The sequence below is a fragment of the Acanthochromis polyacanthus genome, chromosome 15 (genome assembly GCF_021347895.1).
Source record: "Acanthochromis polyacanthus isolate Apoly-LR-REF ecotype Palm Island chromosome 15, KAUST_Apoly_ChrSc, whole genome shotgun sequence".
Classification (NCBI taxonomy): Eukaryota; Metazoa; Chordata; class Actinopteri; family Pomacentridae; genus Acanthochromis; species Acanthochromis polyacanthus.
In genome coordinates this window covers 38,850,226-38,868,444 of record NC_067127.1, presented here as the reverse complement: position 1 = coordinate 38,868,444, position 18,219 = coordinate 38,850,226, and the positions used below count along the sequence as shown (strand labels likewise).

Sequence of the window (18,219 nt, the reverse complement as noted above, 5' to 3'; positions counted from 1 at the left end):
CCCCTAACAGCTAAACCTAAATTAGAAGCTGAAATAACCAAAATATATAAACTCAACTAGTATAAATACAAGCCAACTCTGGCACTATTCATTTATGTTTTTCTTTTGACCGGGGTGGAGCTGTCTCCTTAGGGAGCCGCTGTATGGGGTAGCCCTCCTGGTGAGAAGCGCCACATGGGCAGCCACCTCCATAGGGAGGTCGCATTATGGGGAGCCGTCAGTCAGATGTCTGCTAGGCCTGAAGAAGACCCAAATCGCGGTCGAAACGTCGCCGGTTGCAGACTTAGAACAAAGAGAAAGGGTAGACCCAAAATGCGAGTCCCAAACAATAGAAAAATGAGAAAATTAGAAGACAAAGACGGCACACAGGGATGGGTTGGTTTTTATAATTATTTTATTATTACATATATAGCAAAGGCAAAACCAGCATTAGAACCCAAGTCAGGGACAATAAATAGCTAAAGTTAAAAAAATCCGTATACGGGTAAACAATTCATAGGCCAAATATAGGTTTAAAAACATCTAAAAATGACAAACAGGTTAAAAAGGTAAAAACAGAGTTAAAAATACTAAAAAGTTAAAAAACAGTTAAAAGACTAAATACAGTTAAAAGACAATGTATACTTACCTGGATCCGGATGCAGCTGGACAAAAACCTGTGAAAAAAGAAAACAAGATAAACAATTCTAAAAGCAAAGTAATGCACATTGACAACACATACTTACCCGTGGATTCTTCGAGGCCGTGGTCCCTGGCATTGGATCTCTGAGTGGACAGTGCATTACGGTTCCCTTCTTAGGAGGGGCCTATCTTTTCCTCATCCTAACCTAACCCTAACCCTAACCCTTAACCTTTCCCTGACCTTAAGCCCTAACCTTAACCTCTCCCTAACCTAAAGCCCTAACCTTAACCTTTACCCTACCCCAAGCCCTAACCTTAATTTAGTCTCTGTGAAAGATTTGGATTTAGCCCTAGCCTTGACCCTCATTCTAAATTTAACCCAATCTGGATCCTAAACTTAACCCCAACCCTTTCTCTAAACATAATCCCAACCCTCATTTGGAATCTAACCCTAACTTCATTCTGATGAACACATTGTAAATTAATAAATTGGAGTTCATATTACACTTTATTAAAATGTTTAAAATTATATTTCATATGGGTTGGATAAAAACAATTTCATTGGCTAGGAAAGGGCTACAAAACTATTAATTGGGCTAAAACTAGGTTAAAAATAATTTATTTTGGCAATATTAGGGTTAAAAATGGATATATTTCTATAAAAGGCTTAAAATTACAATAGTCACTTCATTTGGCAAGACAGGGTTAAAAAATTATATATTAATATTTTCATTCATGTTAAAAGGTGATGGGAATTTTCCTGAGGTTAAAAATGGGTTAAAACGGCAATTCATAGCAATTTGGAGGGGTTTAAATGGTTAAATCTTTGAAAAACTAAAAAAAGACGATTGAAAATATAAAAGGCGATCGAAAATTAAAAAGACGATTGAAAATACAAAAAAGACGATTGAAATATAAAAAGCAGCTGTAGAGAGCTCATTCGAGAGCTGACCTCTGATGAGACAACATCTCTTTTACTTCAGAGAGCCAACCTTTACTTTTTTGGTGTGCTATTGACCTGAAGAAGACCCAGAGTAGGGTCGAAACGTCGTTTTGTTTTAGCACACACCTCTTTTGTTTATTGTTTTATTGAAAAATAATAATTTTATTTTCTTTTTTCAAAAAAATCAAGTTTTTCTTGGGGTTTTTTATCCTTTTCACATTAGAAAAGCGTCCTAAGTTGTTTGTTTTGACATTATACAAATTCATTTCATTTTTTCTTTTCAAAGACAAGTTTAGTTTCTAATTTTATCTGGTTTATCCTTATCATATTGATAAGCGCCCTTGGTTGTTTGGTTTTTCTTTTTAAAAAACATTTTTTACTTTGAAAAATCAAAACAAAAATTCAAAAAAACAAAAACATGGATGATGGCTGGACGCTAGTGCGCCGTGGCAGAGGGCGTCGACGCATCCGCCAGCCACAGTGGGGTCGAGGTGATGGGGATTACCGTGGTTGGGAGGACCGTGCACCATCCTTCTCCCCTGCAGAGGGGAGGGGGGCATTTCCCCATCCTAACCCTAACCCATACCTAACCCTAACCCTAACCCTAACCCTAACCCTAAACCCTGGCTCAAGTCAAAACCCTCTCCAAAACCCCTGCTCCCTTACCTTAAAAACACTCTCCCATGAAAACCCTCTTCAAGTCAAAACCCTTCCAAAACCCCTGCCCTTACCTTAAAACACTCTCCATGAAAACCCTCTCAAGTCAAAACCCCTCCCAAACCCTCCTCAAAAAACTTCAAACACCAAGTCCCAAAACCCTCTCAAGTCAAAACCCTCTCCAAAACCCTGCTTCCTTACCCTTTAAAACACTCCCCATGGGAAAACCCTCTCAAGTCAAAACCCTCTCCAAAACCCCTGCTCCCTTACCTTAAAACACTCTCCCATGAAAACCCTCTCAAGTCAAAACCCTCTCCAAAACCCCTCCTCAAAAAACTTCAAACACTCAAGTCAAAACCCTCTCAAGTCAAAACCCTCTCCAAAACCCCTGCTCCCTTACCTTAAAACACTCTCCCATGAAAACCCTCTCAAGTCAAAACCCTCTCCAAAACCCCTCCTCAAAAAACTTCACTCAAGTCAAAACCCTCTCAAGTCAAAACCCTCTCCAAAACCCCTGCTCCCTTACCTTAAAACACTCTCCTATGAAAACCCTCTCAAGTCAAAACCCTCTCCAAAACCCCTGCTCCCTTACCTTAAAACACTCTCCCATGAAAACCCTCTCAAGTCAAAACCCTCTCCAAAACCCCTGCTCCCTTACCTTAAAACACTCTCCCATGAAAACCCTCTCAAGTCAAAACCCTCTCCAAAACCCCTCCTCAAAAAACTTCACTCAAGTCAAAACCCTCTCAAGTCAAAACCCTCTCCAAAACCCCTGCTCCCTTACCTTAAAACACTCTCCCATGAAAACCCTCTCAAGTCAAAACCCTCAAGTGAAAACACTAACAAATACTTTCAAAAATGGTTTTCAAAACCCCTACCAATCGACTCCAAATGGCCTGAAACGTGCTCCTAAACACTTCCTGAAAACCATTTTTTGCCTTTCACACTTGGTCAAATTTCAGGTTCATACCATTTTCAAAAAATGGTTTTCAACAATACTACCAATCGACTCCAAATGGCCTGAAACGTGCTCCTAAGCACTTTCTGGAGACCTTTTTTTTGGCTTCCACACTTTAAAAAAAAAATTTACTTTATTTGTCCTTTGGAAAAGAGAGTGAGCGATCTGGAGCATTATCTGCGAATGACTCTTGCCTGGATTCGAACCCCGGCCTCCCGGGTGTGAGACGGCCACTCTACCAACTGAGCTATGCCACTGTTCATGTTCATGAATGCCCAGATAGACCTTTTAAGCAATATCAATAGCTTTGGCTTAATGGCACCATCTGGTGGACCACAACTAGAATTGCTTTGGCTTGGGGGAAATGGCACCATCTGGTGGACCACAACTAGAATTGCTTTGGCTTTGGCTTAATGGCACCATCTGGTGGACCACAACTAGAATTGCTTTGGCTTGGGGGAAATGGCACCATCTGGTGGACCACAACTAGAATTGCTTTGGCTTGGGGGAAATGGCACCATCTGGTGGACCACAACTAGAATTGCTTTGGCTTGGGGGAAATGGCACCATCTGGTGGACCACAACTAGAATTGCTTTGGCTTGGGGGAAATGGCACCATCTGGTGGACCACAACTAGAATTGCTTTGGCTTGGGGGAAATGGCACCATCTCGTGGACCACAACTAGAATTGCTTTGGCCTGCCACACTTTCAGCACAAATGCAGAAGCTTTCCTGACTTGGGGAAAATTGACAACTGTAGTGAACGGGTTTCAGTGAAACGGCAGATAAGTTTTTGGAGAGATACAGTTGGAGAAAGTAGTAGTGGAGACAGCTGCAGCATTAATGAAGACTTTCTGTGTATAGAGGCCAAGTGAAGCTGAAGCGGTTCCTGGTGGCTGCACAACATAACGTGTCAGCCTGTTTTCAGTTGTGCAAAATGTTTATATATGATATTTTTGTCTTTATTTGTCCTTTAAAAAAAAAAAAGAGCAATCTGGAGCAACATGTTAAAATCACTCATCCTTGGATTCGAACCCCGGTCTCCCGGGTGACTGACGGCCACTCTACCAACTGAGCTATGCCGCTACTCATGTTCACCTATGCCCAGATAGAGCTTTTAAATTACATCATCTGGCTCGCGATCAAAAAAAAGAAAAGAAAGCACGAAATATGCTTTAAAAACAACGAAAAACGTTGGTCTGAGTCTGAGAATTGTATGAGCGCTTGTGGAATTCTCTTCATTTGTTCTGTCTGCAGTGAAAGCACCTTTGAGGGGGTCCTTCAAATGAAGGAGACATTTTGTGAAATACATCAGGTATCATAAAAGTCATTCCCTGTGGAATTCAAATCTGATATTTTGTTTGCCTGTTCAGAACAGTCCAGTGAAGCACCGTATGTATTTTCAAAGCTCTAGCACCGTGGGAAGCCTTCTTTTAAGCACTGAGGCCTACTCTGAGTTATGCAGCCTGAGGCCTTGTGAAATACATCAGCTGTCATAAAAGTCATTTCCTGTGGAATTCAGGTCTGAAATTTTGTGTGCCCGTTCAGAACAGTCCACTGAAGCACCGTATCAATTTTCAAAGCTCTAGCACCGTGGGAAGCCTCTTTTTTAGCACTGAGGCCTACTCTGAGTTATGAAGCCTGAGGCCTTCAAAAGTGTGAAAAATCCTTCCAGCCGGGTCATTTTTGGGTCTAGAGACACCAAATCGCACACGCGGCGAGTACACCGCCCCGTGATCTTCCCTATTTATTTTCAGAAAGCTGGCTCGAAAGGAGACCGGGCGGCGGCGCGTTTCTCCCTGCAGAGTTCACCCTTTCATGTTTCCAAACGGCCTAAAAAGGTCCAAATCTCACACGTTCCTTCACCGATTTGGACCAAACTTCACAGGACAGATGTAGAGGCTACCGTGAAGGCTCACGCCGATTTTCAGACCTCCAGGGGCCACGGAGAAGGAATGAGGGGCAAAAAGACACGTTTTGTCATAGTTGTCCCTCTTTTGCTCTCATTTGTCTTGTGTGACCCCAGAGAGCTGAAACCTGGGATCTGGCACCTCTGAAAAATGTAAAATCAAAATCCAGTGGAAGTTTTTTGATAGCACCTCCCAAACAGGAAGTACACCGGGAAGGAGCTAGAGACTCGTGCTTCGGACCGACGGTTCACCGAGGCGACCTGAACCTCCCCTGAAAGTTTCAGCTCGTTTGATGCAAAAATGACCGATTTACGGGGCTTCTTTGTCTAAAAATGACAAACTTTGACCCTGCGCCACGGGTCACAGGAAGGTCACAGAGACACCGATCCACCGCAGTTCAGCTCCAAATATAGGCTAGTATAACATACTGCAAGATCAGCCCCGGGTTCCCGGTGGAAAAATCTGACCCGGTGTCCCTGTGGCTGAAAATCAGGTCCTGTCACGCTCTTACACCCCGAGACCCTTTTGCCGGTGGAACTCGAGTGTCATTTTTTGTCCGAATGGGATGAAATTTTTACCACGAGTACTAGGGCCCCCAGTGAGCGTGCATGTAGAATATCAGCCTCCTGGCTCAACAGGGGGCCAGGCGGTAGCATGTTGAAGTTTGGAAGTGGGCCCTTTAAAGCCCGACATGTTTAATTGGCCCGTATCTCGGCTCCCTGAGGTCACACGAGCATGATTCACACATCCACGCATTCCTCTCGTCCAGACGCGTCCGTAGACATGTGAACCATCCTCCTGTGACCTTCCTGTCCAAAGTTATGCAGACATAAAGACCAGAAATCAGACTCCAACACCTTTTTGAGCAAATGAAAGGTTTTTTATTCACTTCAGCAACTTCTCAGTGGAAAGTGCCGTCGGACCCGATGCAGGCAGGAAGATAGAGCTCCAAGAGACACACAGAAAAAATTTCAGGTCTCTACCTGCCAGCATTCCAGAGTTATGAACTTAAATTACAGCTGCTGTCATTGCACTTACAGTATGGCACACACACACACATTTTAAGTCCATAACACACGCTTTGGGGAAAATAGTGCAAAATAGAGGATGACAAGTAAAATGACTTGACTTTGCACATGACTGTTATTATTATAAAATTTAAAAAAAAAAAAAAATTCTGTCAAAAGCAAGATTCGATCCGGTGTCCACCACAACACCAACGCAGCGCCTTAGACCGCTCGGCCATCCCAGCGGATGGTAAATGACTGTAAGCGGTGTGTATTTAAGGAGACGCAATCTACAGGGACAGGAAACAGCGGTGTCGCTCAAGCAGCTGGACACCAAAGAAGTGCTTTTAATAGAAACGGGTGTACACTGTATTCACGGAGACAGCTTCAGCACAACACGGGCACGTTTGCACTCGGCTGTGACGCTGTTTAATCCCAGAAACGTCCGTTAGTCTACCGTGTGGTGCACACTCCGGACCAGTAGGCGGCGGTAATGCACCGGATGCCAACCGCCGTGAAAGGAGAAGAAGAAGAATTTTGAACGACGCAGCCGTTTGAACCAAGCAGCCGGAGCCGTTTGAACAACGGAGCGGGCACAGAGGTGAGTGTTTTGGAATTATTAGCACTTTTTAGAGCGAATTGACACATTTGATAGCTCAATGTATGCTTTTTAGACGGTTGTGCAGTATTTTGGGGTGTGCCACGATCTGCTGAAAGCCAGTTTAATGAGTTTTCTCCGCCGCGGCTAACGGTAGCTTCGGCTCGTCCAAAAGGTGTGTTTTTCTGAATTGTTAGCACTTTTTAGACCGAATTAACACATTTGCTAGCTCAATGTATGCTTTTTAGACAGTTGTGCAGTATTTTGGCGTGTCCCACGATCTGCTGAAAGCCAGTTTAATGAGTTTTCTCCGCCGCGGCGAACGGTAGCGGAAACTGTGCCAAAGCCCGTTCAAAAAAATAGCGTTTTTAGGATTATCGCTTTTTACGCCACATGGACGTCAATCTCCGCTTTTGTTAGCAAAATACATGCTTTTTAAACAATTCGGCATTAATTCGGCGTGTCCAATCATCTTGTAAAATGCAGTTTAATGACTTTGAACCGCAAATGGAGAGCATTTCCGGTCCAGTCGATTTGAATCTGCGTAGCTGTTTTTTTTACTAACGCTCCTCGGGTGGAGACGCGAGTAGACACGGTGCAGGCCACGACTAGCATATCAGGTATGTTAAGAGTCATTGCCAGTGGAATTGGAGCGTGATATTGTGTGTGCCTGTTGAGAGCAGTGTGATTTAGCACCGTATGTATTTTTAAGGCTGCAGATCCGTGCGAAGGCTTGTTTTAAGCAGCGAGGCCTAGCCGTAGTGGTTGAAGCCTGTGGCCTCGTCGTGCGCTCGGCCGTTAGCTTCACGGTTTACCGTCTGTGGTGTTAGCTTGGAGTTAGCTGGCGTTTCTTCTAGCCAGCGACCGTTACAGCCGCTCAGAGTGGGTTTGATTTGTACAAGCTGTGTCAACGGTTGTTTTAGCTGCATTTAAAGACGGCTCAGCGTTTGGATCGTTAGCTGGGAGTTAGCTGGCGTTTTTTCTAGCTAGCGACCGTTACAGCTGGTGTTTGAACTGGGCTAGGTGTTGTGTCAAAGCTGGTTCTTGGTGCTTTTAAAGACAGCTCGTGTTGTTAGCTGGGAGTTAGCTGATGTTTTTTTGTTCCAGCTAGCAAAGGTTACAGGTGGTGAGTGTCTGAACTGGACCGAGAGAAGCATTTTTTCAGGCTAGCAAAGGTTACAGGTGGTCAGTGTCTGAACTGCACTGAGAGAAGCTAGCTGCTGTGTCAGTTCATGTGTTCATATTAAAGGCAAGGTGCTAATGAGTAGCTAACTGACTGGATGCCTGTTAACATTGTAACTGCTCTTGTGTGTGTGCAGATGGAGAGACGGCCTCATGGTGGACTTCAGACCGTTTCTTCCCAAAAAGAGCCAGCATCGGGTAAGAGTGTATGATGAAATGGCTTATCTATCATGAGTGATGCTGTAAGTTGTATCAGTGTTTCTGTTATTAGATATAAAATGCATTGTTTGGTTGTTTGCCTTTAGCCTGACAGCACAAAGAGAGAGAGGAAGTTACTTATTTGTATTGTTGTGTGTATTTTTCCTTATTTCTGGCAGTAACTGTTTAGATGCCAAAGAAGAACATTCCATCCACAATTTTTACATACATGTCATGGATGTTGTGTTCTCCACACAGTAAATGCTTTCCAGAATCAGACTTAAGAGCTTCAATTATCTGCATGCTTTACTATTTCCTTAATTTCACTGCACAAGGAGGAGAACACAGACATGTGAATCATCCTGTGACCTTGCTGTCAAAAGTTATGCACACATAAAGGCCAGAAATCAGACTCCAAACACCATATTTCACCAAAAAACAGTTTTTATTGACTTCAGCAACTGCTCAACAAACACACACACACAGAAAATTTCAGCTACTTACCTGCTTCTCTTACCTTTTCAGAGCCTGGAGCTGACTGTTTCCTCTCCACTCTTCTGCTGGACGCCGTACAGATGCGTGCAACCTGCCTGGCGCCACCTACAGAGCCAGGACCTGACTTCCTCACCTTCACTGCTCCACTCTTCATGCTGGTAAATAGTTGCACACTTATTGTTCTGTAAAAACACAAAAACTCCCACATTGGACTCTACCTTGACGTGGTGTGGGGGCTTACGTGTCCCGGCGGTCCCGTGGACTCTGCTCACGGCCTCTACCGAGCAGACTGCTCAGTTGAGGTCATGACTAGAGTCCACAGGACCACCGGGACACAACCAAAGAGTCCAGAGCTACCTGCAATACTACTTACCTGTCACTTAAGCCTCAGGAAGAACCTGCCTGGCTCTTCCTGCTGGACGCCGGACGCCGGAGAGATGCGTGGAACCGGAGAGATGCGTGGAACCTCCCTGTAGCCACCTACAGGTAAGAGCTTGTCCAAAAATGGCACTCAGAACCGCTGGACTTTGCACATGACGCATGCTGTTACACTGACATGCCACTTACCTGCTTCTGTTATCTTTTCAGAGCCTGGAGCTGACTTTTCCTCATCTTCTGCTCTCCACTCTTCCTGCCGGACGCCGTACTGATGCGTGGAACGTGCCTGGCGCCGCCCACAGAGCCCGGAGCTGACTTTTCCTCGTCTTCTTCTCTCCACTCCTCCTGCCGGACGCCGTACTGATGCGTGGAACGTGCCTGGCGCCGCCCACAGAGCCCGGAGCTGACTTTTCATCGTCTTCATCTCTCCACTCTTCCTGCAGGACGTCGTACTGATGCGTGGCACCTGCCTGGAGCCGCCAAGAGGTAAGAACTTGTCCAAAAATGGCACTCAGAACCGCTGGACTTTGCACGTGACGCATGCCGTTACACTGACGGGCCACTGACCGGATTCTCTTGCCTTTTCAGAGCCTGGAGCTGACTTTCTCCTCATCTTCATCTGCGTGGAACCTCCCAGGAGCCCGAAAAGTGGAGAAAACGACCAACAGGAAGTGTGGGTCTCCAAAACCGGAAGTGACGTCATCGCACCGTTGGTATGAGAGGTGGCCCTGGTGGTGGTGATGGAGCACAGCAGTTTTAATAGAGATCAGAGCTGTTTTGACCGAATTTCGCAATATCTTGTCAGGGTTGCGCAATTTCGGTCGGTGTTGCGCAATAGAAAACCTAAATGACCCGGCGGGTCAAGACACAAATCATCTATATACCTAACCCTAACCCTAACCCAAATCGGATGCCCTAACCCTAACCAGGAGACCCTAACCCAAATTTGGAAGTGATTTGGCCACCCACCTTTATTAAGGACCCCCAAAGCCTATGCCTAATCCTAATTTGAGACCCCCCAGCCCAGACCCCAAATCCTAACCCTAACCAGGGATCCCCCTAGCCCAATTTTCTAACCTTAATTAAGCCCCCCTTAAAGCTAAATTTTAAGCCCTTAAGAAACCCAAAAGAAAATTTTCCCACCCTCTAAAAGCTAAAACTAATTTTGAAGCTATAAAACCTAAAATAATTGAAGGAGAAAAAGTGTTTGGATTACTTACCTGTAATAAAAAGTTTAAAGGGTAGACCCCCAAGTAGTGGGACCCCTATTGAACTAAAGGTATGTAAAGGGTAGACCCAAGTAGCGGATCCCCTGTCGAAGGGTAGAACCGAGAAGCGTGTCCCTATTTAATCTAAACTATGTAAAGGGAAGACCCAAGTAGCGGATCCCCTGTAGGGTAGAACCGAGAAGCGCGTCCCTATTCGGATAAACTAAATTCAGTATATTAATTTAAACACTTTTTCCTAAACTAAGTCAGTATAAATAGAAGCCAAGTCAGGCACAGTTCATTTTATGTTTTTATTTCAACCGGGGTGGATGGGAAGCCCTCTCCTTTGGGAGAGCGCCACATGGGGCAAGCCACCTCCATAGGGAGGTCGCAGTATGGGGAGCCGTCAGTCAGACAGTGTGCTAGGCCTGAGGAAGACCCAAATCGAGGTCGAAACGTCGCCGGTTGCACACTTTAAACTCAGCAGAGAAGGGTAGACCAAATAGGAGTCCCCAATAGAAGAAGGGTAGACCAAGAAGAGAGTCCCCAGTAGAAGAATACAAATAGATAGAAGACAAAGACGGCACACAGGGACGGGTTGGTTTTTTACATTTTATTTTTTATTACATATATAGCAAAGGCGAAACCAGCATAAAAACCCAAGTAAGGGATTAAGAATAGCTAAAGTAAAAAAAAATCCGTATACGGGTAAACGATTCAAAGGCTAAAAACAGTCATGGAAATCTCAAAACAGGTTTAAAAAGCTAATTACAGTTTAAAAACAATTTAAAGACAAGGTTAAAACTTACCTGTACTTACCTGGATCTAAAAAGCTAAAAACAGTTTAAAAAGCTAATTACAGTTACAAGGTTAAAACTTACCTGTACTTACCTGGATCCGGACGCTGTAGAAAAACCTGTGGAGAAAAGGAAAACATAATTAAGAATTGCAGAGCAAAGTAATGCACATTTAGAACAAATACTTACCCGTGGATTCTTCGAGGCTGTGGTCCCTGGCGTTTGACCTTAAAGGCAGGATGGACAGTGCACCACGGTTCCCCTCTAACTTGAGGGGGCCTTATTCCTTTACCTAACCCAGCCCGTGCCTCCTCGTCTGGGGTCCTTCGCTGGGGACCCCGGCCTCCGAATAAATTTGGCCTTAATTTGAACCCCAATTGAGGACCCCCTAACCCAAATCGGATGCCCTAACCCTAACCAGGAGACCCCTAACCCAAATTTGGAAGTGATTTGGCCACCCAACCTTTATTAAGGACCCCCCAAAGCCTATGCCTAATCCTAATTTGAGACCCCCAGCCCAGACCCCAAATCCTAACCCTAACCAGGGATCCCCTAGCCCAATTTTCTAACCTTAATTAAGCCCCCCTTAAAGCTAAATTTTAAGCCCTTAAGAAACCAAAAGAAAATTTTCCCACCCTCTAAAAGCTAAAACTAATTTTGAAGCTATAAAACCTAAAATAATTGAAGGAGAAAAGTGTTTGGATTACTTACCTGTAATAAAAAGTTTAAAGGGTAGACCCCAAGTAGTGGGACCCCTATTGAACTAAAGGTATGTAAAGGGTAGACCCAAGTAGCGGATCCCCTGTCGAAGGGTAGAACCGAGAAGCGTGTCCCCTATTTAATCTAAACTATGTAAAGGGAAGACCCAAGTAGCGGATCCCCTGTAGGGTAGAACCGAGAAGCGCGTCCCCTATTCGGATAAACTAAATTCAGTATATTAATTTAAACACTTTTTCCTAAAACTAAGTCAGTATAAATAGAAGCCAAGTCAGGCACAGTTCATTTTATGTTTTTATTTCAACCGGGGTGGATGGGAAGCCCTCTCCTTTGGGAGAGCGCCACATGGGGCAAGCCACCTCCATAGGGAGGTCGCAGTATGGGGAGCCGTCAGTCAGACAGTGTGCTAGGCCTGAGGAAGACCCAAATCGAGGTCGAAACGTCGCCGGTTGCACACTTTAAAACTCAGCAGAGAAGGGTAGACCAAATAGGAGTCCCCAATAGAAGAAGGGTAGACCCAAGAAGAGAGTCCCCAGTAGAAGAATACAAATAGATAGAAGACAAAGACGGCACACAGGGACGGGTTGGTTTTTTACATTTTATTTTTTATTACATATATAGCAAAGGCGAAACCAGCATAAAAACCCAAGTAAGGGATTAAGAATAGCTAAAGTAAAAAAAATCCGTATACGGGTAAACGATTCAAAGGCTAAAAACAGTCATGGAAATCTCAAAACAGGTTTAAAAAGCTAATTACAGTTTAAAAACAATTTAAAGACAAGGTTAAAACTTACCTGTACTTACCTGGATCTAAAAAGCTAAAAACAGTTTAAAAAGCTAATTACAGTTACAAGGTTAAAACTTACCTGTACTTACCTGGATCCGGACGCTGTAGAAAAACCTGTGGAGAAAAAGGAAAACATAATTAAGAATTGCAGAAGCAAAGTAATGCACATTTAGAACAAATACTTACCCGTGGATTCTTCGAGGCTGTGGTCCCTGGCGTTTGACCTTAAAGGCAGGATGGACAGTGCACCACGGTTCCCCTCTAACTTGAGGGGGCCTTATTCCTTTACCTAACCCAGCCCGTGCCTCCTCGTCTGGGGTCCTTCGCTGGGGACCCCGGCCTCCGAATAAATTTGGCCTTAATTTGAACCCCAATTGAGGACCCCCTAACCCAAATCGGATGCCCTAACCCTAACCAGGAGACCCCTAACCCAAATTTGGAAGTGATTTGGCCACCCAACCTTTATTAAGGACCCCCCAAAGCCTATGCCTAATCCTAATTTGAGACCCCCCAGCCCAGACCCCAAATCCTAACCCTAACCAGGGATCCCCTAGCCCAATTTTCTAACCTTAATTAAGCCCCCCTTAAAGCTAAATTTTAAGCCCTTAAGAAACCCAAAAGAAAATTTTCCCACCCTCTAAAAGCTAAAACTAATTTTGAAGCTATAAAACCTAAAATAATTGAAGGAGAAAAAGTGTTTGGATTACTTACCTGTAATAAAAAGTTTAAAGGGTAGACCCCAAGTAGTGGGACCCCTATTGAACTAAAGGTATGTAAAGGGTAGACCCAAGTAGCGGATCCCCTGTCGAAGGGTAGAACCGAGAAGCGTGTCCCCTATTTAATCTAAACTATGTAAAGGGAAGACCCAAGTAGCGGATCCCCTGTAGGGTAGAACCGAGAAGCGCGTCCCCTATTCGGATAAACTAAATTCAGTATATTAATTTAAACACTTTTTCCTAAAACTAAGTCAGTATAAATAGAAGCCAAGTCAGGCACAGTTCATTTTATGTTTTTATTTCAACCGGGGTGGATGGGAAGCCCTCTCCTTTGGGAGAGCGCCACATGGGGCAAGCCACCTCCATAGGGAGGTCGCAGTATGGGGAGCCGTCAGTCAGACAGTGTGCTAGGCCTGAGGAAGACCCAAATCGAGGTCGAAACGTCGCCGGTTGCACACTTTAAACTCAGCAGAGAAGGGTAGACCAAATAGGAGTCCCCAATAGAAGAAGGGTAGACCCAAGAAGAGAGTCCCCAGTAGAAGAATACAAATAGATAGAAGACAAAGACGGCACACAGGGACGGGTTGGTTTTTTACATTTTATTTTTTATTACATATATAGCAAAGGCGAAACCAGCATAAAAACCCAAGTAAGGGATTAAGAATAGCTAAAGTAAAAAAAATCCGTATACGGGTAAACGATTCAAAGGCTAAAAACAGTCATGGAAATCTCAAAACAGGTTTAAAAAGCTAATTACAGTTTAAAAACAATTTAAAGACAAGGTTAAAACTTACCTGTACTTACCTGGATCTAAAAAGCTAAAAACAGTTTAAAAAGCTAATTACAGTTACAAGGTTAAAACTTACCTGTACTTACCTGGATCCGGACGCTGTAGAAAAACCTGTGGAGAAAAAGGAAAACATAATTAAGAATTGCAGAAGCAAAGTAATGCACATTTAGAACAAATACTTACCCGTGGATTCTTCGAGGCTGTGGTCCCTGGCGTTTGACCTTAAAGGCAGGATGGACAGTGCACCACGGTTCCCCTCTAACTTGAGGGGGCCTTATTCCTTTACCTAACCCTAACCCTAACCCTTCTTCGGAGGGGGCCTATCTTTTCCCCAACCTAACCCTAACCCACCCAACCTATATTAAGGACCCCCTAAAGCCTAATTTCTAAGCCTAATTAGAGACCCCCAGCCCAGACCCTAAATCCTAACCCTAACCAGGGAACCCCTAGCCCCATTTCCTAAACTAAATTAAGTCCCCCCAACAGCTAAATCTAAAAACAAAAAATTCCACCCCCTATTAGCTAAAACTAAATTAGAAGCTAAAATATCCAAAACATATATAAAACTAACCTAGTATAAATACAAGCCAACTCTGGCACTATTCATTTTATGTTTTTCTTTTGACCGGGGTGGAGCTGTCTCCTTAGGGAGCCGCTGTATGGGGTAGCCCTCTCCTTAGTGGGAGCGCCACATGGGGCAAGCCACCTCCATAGGGAGGTCGCAATATGGGGAGCCGTCAGTCAGATGTGTGCGAGGCCTGAAGAAGACCCAAATTGCGGTCGAAACGTCGCCGGTAGCACACTTAGAGGCACAGAAAAAGGGTAGACCCAAAATGCGAGTCCCCAAACAATAGAAAAAAAGAGAAAAGACAAGGACGGCACACAGGGATGGGTTGGTTTTTATATTTTATTTATGATTACATATATAGCAAAGGCGATATCAGCATAAGAACCCAAGTATGGGACTATAAATAGCTAAAGTTAAAAAATCCGTATACGGGTAAACAAATTCATATTCCAAATACAGGTTTAAAAACAGATCTAAAAAATGACAAATATGTTAAAAAGGTAAAAACAGAGTTAAAAAGACTAAGTACAGTTTAAAAAGTTAAAAAACAGTTAAAAAAGACTAAGTACAGTTAAAAAACAATTGATACTTACCTGGATCCGGATGCTGTACAAAAACCTGTGGAAAAAAGAAAACAATATCAATAATTCTAAAAGCAAAATAATGCAGATTGAAAACACATACTTACCCGTGGATTCTTTGAGGCCGTGGTCCCTGGCATTGGACCTCCGAGGATGGACAGTGCACTACGGTTCCCTTCTTCGGAGGGGGCCTATCTTTTCCCCAACCTAACCCTAACCCTAACCCTAACCCTACTAACCCTGACCCTAACCCTAACCCTGACCCTTTTATCAGCTCACAAATAGACTACTGCAATGCCCTTTATGTCGGTGTTTCCCAGTCTGCCCTGAGCCGCCTCCAGTTGGTGCAAAATGCGGCAGCTCGTTTCCTCACAAACACCCGAAAGCGTCAGCACATCACCCCGGTGCTCTTCTCCCTCCACTGGCTTCCAGTTTCTTTTAGGATAGATTTTAAAATTTCACTTTTTGTTTTTAAAGCCCTGAACGGTCGGGCGCCTATTTATTTGGTTGAACCAGTGTTTCCCCTAGGTTGAGAATTTACTTGTGGTGGTGTGCCGGGCGGTGGAGGGGGACGTCGCGGTGTTTGATAAGTGCATTCAAAATAATCTAGTCAAACTGGTTTATGAACCATGTGTTATTTATTGCACATAGATACAACTTAAGCCTGCTGCAGACTTGCTTTAACGCAAACAGAACCCAAAAGAAAAATGAAAAAAAGGGGAAAAAAAGCTATTTCAAGCTACTTGCAAAGCTGACAGTTTTTGTCAGAGCGTATTTTTCTCTGTTTTGAAAAAAAGATCTCCAATGCCTTTCTGTATGGAAAGGATTGGGGGTCAGGTCCATTTATGCTGATGCGCATGCATGCAGGAAGATGCTCCCCTTGCAGCCTGTTCCTCAGTTCAGTTTTGATCTAAAAGAGAGAAAAAAAACTTGCATAACTGTAATGCAAAAGAGCGCAAGAAAATTAACTGAAATTATTCACATTGTGCTCTTATGCATTATGGTTTAAATCACTTACCCTGTTCATTGCTGAGAAATCTCTCTCACAATTTACACTTGCCACTGGGATGATGAGGGCTGCAGCAGCAAGTTGGGACAGGCAGGGGTAGACGTCCCCCCATTCATCGTATTCACTGGCCAGCAGTTCCTTGGCTTTTGTCCTAACCAGGATAGAAAGAAGTTGACATAAAATAGAAAATGTCATTATAAATTAAAGCCCTGATTTCACATTAAATTTAATAAAATGATTTTTAATGAAGTTTTCCCAACAGCACATTGTAGGACATTTTCCTTATATAAAACTTTGCATCCCACCTGTGGTGTTTCACTTCTTTCATCTTCACTCTGTCTCTTACACTTGAAATAGCTTTCAATTGGCTTCATGTCTTGAAAAAGAAAATGTCAGTCAGTCTCTGAAACAAAACCAGTGGTACAATAACAAAAAGTCAGTGTATGAGGAAGAAAATAGTATATAATCAACAATAACTTAGTGTATTGAAGAACACTGATTTCATTGTTAAAAAGTCATCTGTTTAGCAATCAGACAGTTTTATTATTAAAAAGGTGACTGAAAATTTTTCAGTCACCTTTTCCCCACTCAACAATATTTATTTATGAATATTTAATAGCAAAATGAAGTGCAACAGTGATTGCCTTATTAGCCAATGACGGGAAACTTTCACTAGGAAAGTGAGTTTGTTTATTTGTTCTGTCGCATGTATTTTTAAATGAAGAAATACAGAACTTCCTTGCAAGGCCACGTGTCTAAGTCGACTTACTTTACAGATGCCTTGTCCAATAACCAGTCTGGCATTACCATAACCCGCTGGAGCTGCAAACCGGAGAGATAACAAATAGGAGCGCTGTTGTTGTGAACTGGGAAGCTAATGCTAGCAACGGATGCTAGCCGCCACGGCTAACACCTTCTTCCCTGGTCGTTAACGCTCGAGGCTCCCGCTGTCAGTGGCTACCTTTAAGATATCGTTGCTGTTAAACACAACAGTGCGTCTTTTCAGACATTTAACGATTTCAATTTAGGGGATGAAAATGTATTAAAGTTACTTACTTACCTCTGAGACACTCGAAGCAAGCAGGGCTGTGCAACGCTGCAGGTGGTCCAGCTAATGAGCGCTTAACAAGGTGGGTCGGGCTGGCGGAATACACGAGCGCACACGCGTGTTGGTGTGTGCGCGCCTGACAACCCAGTGAGAGACAAACAGGTGGACTGTTTTCCCTACGCGGTGCCAGTAATTATGACCGCACGTTTTTTTTTAAATTCATCTTCTTGGGCGGGTGTCAATCTACTTGGGCGGGCCGCCCAAGTAAAGTTTATGTAGGGGAAACACTGGTTGAACTTCTTTCTGTCCAAAACCCTAACGGGGAGTTTAGGTCCTCTAACCAGCTGTTTCTGGAAGTCCCTAGGGTCAGGTATAAACACTGGGGGATCGAGCCTTTTCAGTTGCTGGGCCAAGACTCTGGAACAAACTGCCCCCTGACATTTGTACTATCACTGACTTTGGACTTTTCAAAGCCCTGCTCAAAACATATCTTTTCACACTCGCTTTTAATACAGAGTAATATGGTGACATTTTTTAAAATTTGATTTGATTTGATTTTATCTGATTTTATTTTCCTGACGTGTTCTGTTGTTGTTTTCTTTTAATCTGCTTTTATTTCTAATTTTAATGTTTGTTTTTAACTGAAAAGCACTTTGGTCACCTTGAGTGTTGTAAAGGGCTCTATAAATAAATTTTGATTGATTGATTGATTGATTGATTGATTGATTGATTGATTGATTGATTGATTGATCAGGTTAGATGCTGAGGCTGGAGAGGGAGCCATGACAGACAGTGGAAATGACTTGTAACTCTTAAGGAGGCTGCTGGCTGAATACTCACAGCACAAAGACAAACTGAGACTCACAAACCAGAAATCAGAAACACAAAAATCACACAGTCAATACAAGCTGTGATCTGAGATGAAAATCACATTTCTCTGCCTTTCACATTAGAGCTCTTTGTCAAATTATTTAATTGAGAGTAAAATTGTGCTGCAGTTCATATTGGATGTTTTGCAATTAATTATTTTTAAAACAGTTTTATTACATTT

The 18,219-nt window shown here is 43.4% G+C and overlaps 2 long non-coding RNA genes across 4 annotated transcripts; one reads left to right on the top strand and one right to left on the bottom strand.

The window, feature by feature from the left end:
• Positions 1–2,449: 2,449 nt before the first annotated feature.
• Positions 2,450–3,076, bottom strand: LOC127537508 (uncharacterized). Of its 3 annotated transcripts, XR_007947206.1 has the most exons (4): positions 3,006–3,076; positions 2,814–2,945; positions 2,622–2,747; positions 2,450–2,557 (listed from the first exon to the last, which is right to left on the bottom strand). It is a non-coding gene; the product is annotated as an uncharacterized LOC127537508 (long non-coding RNA). The 3 variants fall into 3 exon arrangements; XR_007947207.1 differs by having other exon boundaries at positions 2,450–2,747; positions 3,006–3,075; XR_007947208.1 differs by having other exon boundaries at positions 2,450–2,687; positions 3,006–3,059.
• A 498-nt stretch (positions 3,077–3,574) lies between these two features.
• LOC127537505 (uncharacterized) lies at positions 3,575–9,902 on the top strand. The gene is made up of 7 exons (XR_007947202.1): positions 3,575–4,494; positions 4,670–6,697; positions 8,014–8,074; positions 8,600–8,727; positions 8,955–9,055; positions 9,158–9,433; positions 9,536–9,902. It is a non-coding gene; the product is annotated as an uncharacterized LOC127537505 (long non-coding RNA).
• Positions 9,903–18,219: the final 8,317 nt, after the last annotated feature.